The sequence below is a fragment of the Cryptomeria japonica genome, chromosome 4 (assembly GCF_030272615.1).
Source record: "Cryptomeria japonica chromosome 4, Sugi_1.0, whole genome shotgun sequence".
NCBI lineage: Eukaryota > Viridiplantae > Streptophyta > Pinopsida > Cupressales > Cupressaceae > Cryptomeria > Cryptomeria japonica.
In genome coordinates, this window is record NC_081408.1 from 547,745,495 (window position 1) to 547,750,471 (window position 4,977).

A 4,977-nucleotide genomic window follows, 5' to 3' on the forward strand; every position below is an offset into this window, starting at 1 on the left:
TGAAATTTATGCAAGAGATGGAAGCAAGACAATAGAGAGAGAACTTCATTCAGATGGAACTGGAAGGACTGCCTGTGCACCGGCCTTTTAGAGACTAGTTCATTGAGGGACATGTACAGGTGTGGTGCGAGGGTGAATTGGGATGGACTACGTGGCTCCCCCCTTTGGGAGATAATATTGATACCAAATCCTCCTTCCTCTTTAGCTAGTTGATAACCTGTTTCTTTTATAATATACTACGTATATGGGACCTCCAATACTATATTTTTGTAAATTTTGGGTTATATTCTATATTATTCCTATGCTTCATTCGTAACATGTATGTAATGGACACATGATATGACCTGTGGGCTTTCTAGCCATGGTTTTTTTGATACTATGAGTCCTATCTGATAGATGGTTGTGTGTTTTCCAGCCAGGACTTTTGAATTTTATAATGTTGTTCTATGATACTTAATACAAAAAAAAGCTATTATTACATTATAGTTATAAAATTATAAATTGTTCTGTTCAATAATTACAAATTAAACATCACAAAGTAACCCCTAAACATAAACCAAATTAAATCCAAATCACAAACTAATTCAAACTGTAACACTAACACGAAACCAAATTCAATCCTAAACCTCACTAAAATTAAATTGTAACAATCAAGGAAGTTCAATGTTCAATCTAATCCTAATCCTAATCAAATCACATCAAACCCAGCCATAAATTTTATTTTAACCAAGTAAACGTATAACAAATTCAACACTAACCCTAACTCTAAATCAAATTGAACCAACTAACACTATACCAAGTCAAACCCTAAGTGTAAGACAATTTTGAAACATATATATACAAAATTGACCCTACACCCGAAATCAAATTAAATTGTAAATTAAATTAAAGACAAATCATAAAACATAAACCATACTAAATGTTTACTATTATCGTAACTTAAAACTAAACTAGATTGACCCCTAATATTAAAAAAAACACTAAACCAGGTTGAACCCTCATCCCAAATGAACACTAAACTAAATTAAATTTGTTAATGTTGTAGCTTCAGTCAGATTAAATTGATTAAGAAACAACTATCTAATCAGTATATGAAGATCATTATGTTATAAGTGATTTATGCTAATTGAATAAAATAAATTAACTATTCTCTAAAACCTTAATTAACCCGATAATCATTATCAATTAGAGAAATCAATATTAACCACAATGATAAATCAAACATTGATAATGCATTATTATCGTTGTTATATTATTGATTGTTATATTATCATCGAACGAACATGTCTCATGTAGAGGCATGCCTTATTCCACGTGGAGACATGTCCCTACATGGACATGCCTCTCCGTTTGCATATTTATATTTGTTTCAGTCTACATTTAGAAAACACATAATGTACATAAAACTAGTGCCACTACAAGTGCATCCATCTTGCTATTACAAGTGCTACGATCTTTCATTGTTTTAAATTGCATTCTTACAAGCATACAAATTGAAATTACATGTTCACAACAATAGTAAATCCGAATCAGTATTGAATCAAGGAGTGCATACATCAAAGAAGAAAGGTATTATAATTTGATCTCATTTCCTTAACATGGTATCAGAGCCACGCTGAAAATAATACCAAGAGCAAATATAATTACATAAAATCCAAAACACCATCAAGAATAAAATAGCAATCATGGTGAATGGACTTAGATTTGAGGACAGACTCGAGGGTGCCACAAATTTCATCTCATGGAAACTCAGATTAATGATAACACTTAGAGAACAAGAATTAGACACATTTGTGGAAAATACCATATCTATACCAGATGATGAAGATGAGAAAACCCAATGGAAAAAGAGCAACAACAAATCAATGAAGATCATAGTAGATGCAATAAAAGATTATATAGTTTCTGCTATATCAAAGTTGGACATTGCACATGCCATGTTTACCTTCCTAGGAGACATGTATGAGATTAACAACACCAGTCAAGCTCTCTCACTAAAACAACAATTGCATCATGTAAAAATGAATAAGGGTGAATCTATTACATCTTATTTCATAAGAATAATTGAGTTAAAGGATCAACTATCTACAATTGGACATACAATTGATGACAAAGAATTAACAATGCTAGCACTCAATGGACTTCCTACATCTTGGGAATCATTTATTCAAGGGATAAGTGCACGATCCAAACTTCCAAAGTTCGATCGACTAAAAACCGACTGTATTCAAGAAGAGTTTAGACTAACAACCGGAGGTATTGGGCTAAACAATATTGATTGAGAGATTCAAGTACTGGACACAAATTCTCACAAGAAAGGGAAGAAAGGAAACTTCAAATGAAAAAGGGGAAGAGACAACAATGAACATTCATTCAAACGAAGGAAGGACATGTCTAAGGTACAATGCTATAGATGTGACCAATATGGACACCTTGTTGTGAAGTGCCTAGAAAGACTCAAGAATCAAGCCTCATTAGCTGAAATCAGTAAAGACAAAGATATAGAGAAAATGATATTCTTTTCAGCCCTATCAAGTGAATTAGCTACTAACTAGAATACTTGGGTCATTGACAGTGGAGCATCTCATCATATAATAGGATTCATAGAACAACTAGATAGTTTTGAAGAAAACTCAAATGAGGAAGTTACCATAGGAGATAACTCCAGCTACCCTGTGAAAGGAATCAGGGCCTGTATAGTTCATTTAAAATCTAGAGTTTCTCTTCAACTAACAGGAGTACTATTTGTACTAGGCATCAAAATAAATCTGGATTCTATCTCAACCCTTGAAGACAAAGGGTATCGAATCACCTTCTTGGCTGGAAAATTTCTAACCTAGCCTAAGAACTCAAACATAAAGAAGGCATACACCATAGGGATTTGAGATGGATGTTTATACAAACTTTGCAATGTTCAAACCCAAGCCTTAACTCATGATGGTTCTACTACTAATGAAATATGGCATAGAAAGTTAGGACATCTTCACTTCCATGCCCTACCTTCCATAGAAAAAAAAAACTTGTTACAAGACTACCTAAATTAAATCAAGAACACAAAGGGATATGCAAGGGTTGTGTTTTAGGTAAGAACTCTAAGGGGACCTTTTATTGTAGTGAGAACAAATCCAAAAATATACTTGAACTTATTCACACTGACTTATGTGGTCTAATGACATTACCCTCCTTAGAGGGATTTTTGTACTATGTTATTTTTGTTGATAACTACACCAGGAAAACCTCGATTTACATCCTAAAACTTAAAGAATCTAATGAAGTACTATCAAAATTTAAGGAATTTAAGGCCTTAGTTGAAAACATGACTAGGAAAAGAATTAAAACTCTAAGGTCAGATAATGGGGGAGAATATATCTCTGAAAAATTTAAAGAATTTTGTAGTACAACCGAGGTTAAAAGGGAGTACAATGTTCCTTACAAGCCCCTAGAGCCTGGTATGAGAGAATAGATAATTACCACATCAAGTTAGGATTCTCCAAGAATGAAGCAGATCCTAACCTCTACTTCAAAGTAACAAATGGTAACATGTTAATTCTCATTCTTTATGTTGATGATTTATTAATCACAGGTGAAGATCATCTCATCATAAAATGCAAACAAGATCTGGCTTCTGAATTTGATATGAAAGACTTGGGTCTCCTGCATTACTTTCTAGGACTAGAAGTATGGCAAGAAGACAATTATATCATTCTGAATTAAGCTAAATACACTATTGATATTCTAAACAAATTTGGAATGATGGACAACAAACCTATGCCTACACCCATGGAAATGAATCTACATAACCTAAAAGATGTAGCCTCTGAGTCAGAATTAGTCAATCCTACTCTCTATCGATAGATAATTGGATCATTGATGTACTTGGTAAATACCAAGCCAAACATTTTTTATGCAACAAACGCTCTCAGTCAATTCATGTGTGAACCTAAGAAAATACACCTTGTATTAGAAAAACACATCATGAGGTATCTACATGGAACTATTGGACTGGGACTAAAATATGATAATGTAGAGATATGTCTACATGGATATTATGACTCAGATTGGGCTGGTAGTGTTGTTGATCATAAAAGTACTTGAAGATGTTGTTTTAGCTTGGGATCTGCCATGATATCCTGGTTCAGCAGAAAGCAATATTCAATTGCACAGAGCTCCATGGAAGTTGAGTACATTGCAACATCAATGTGAGCTTGAGAAGTAGTATGGTTGACGAAAATACTGGTAGGAATGTTTGAACAATCCATGAACCCCACTATTATACACTATGATAATCAAAGTTGTATTAAGCTTTCTGTGAATCCAGTATTCCATAACAGATCAAAACATATTGAGATCTCCTACCATTACATCAAGGATATGGTGGAAAGAAATGTCATACAATTGAAATATATCAACACGAATGAACAAAATGCAGACATCTTAACCAAGCCCCTAATTAAAAGTGAATCAATTAAGAGGTAAACATGGTATGGTAAGAATGTAATTATATTTTCTGAGCTTGAGTCTTAGTAATGTTTTAATGTTAAAAGATATCTATGTTATTTTATCATGTGAGCTACTACATGATTCTATAGAGACATTGTGGAAGGTGACAATCTTTCACTGATGTCTGGTTATGGTTACTATTTTAAGGTGACGATCTTATAAATAGTTTAACCTATTGCCATGATGTATATTATATATGTTGGTATTATGGATGTGTTGCATTGGTTTTGTCATTGATGTCAACACTTATCCTTCTGGAGATCTTTGGTTATGTTGAACCGACACATTATGTTCACCAGCATGTTCAGTGACTTATGCACAGTCACCGGTATATTGTTCACCAGCAGGTTATATTGTTCATTGGCACTGAGGATGACCTGTTATCATCTAGAGATCACTTGGCTATGTTGAAGACATGCTTTTGACACTTGGTCTTGGTATTTTGGTTATTGGTCTAATCGGGTTGACATATTTGTT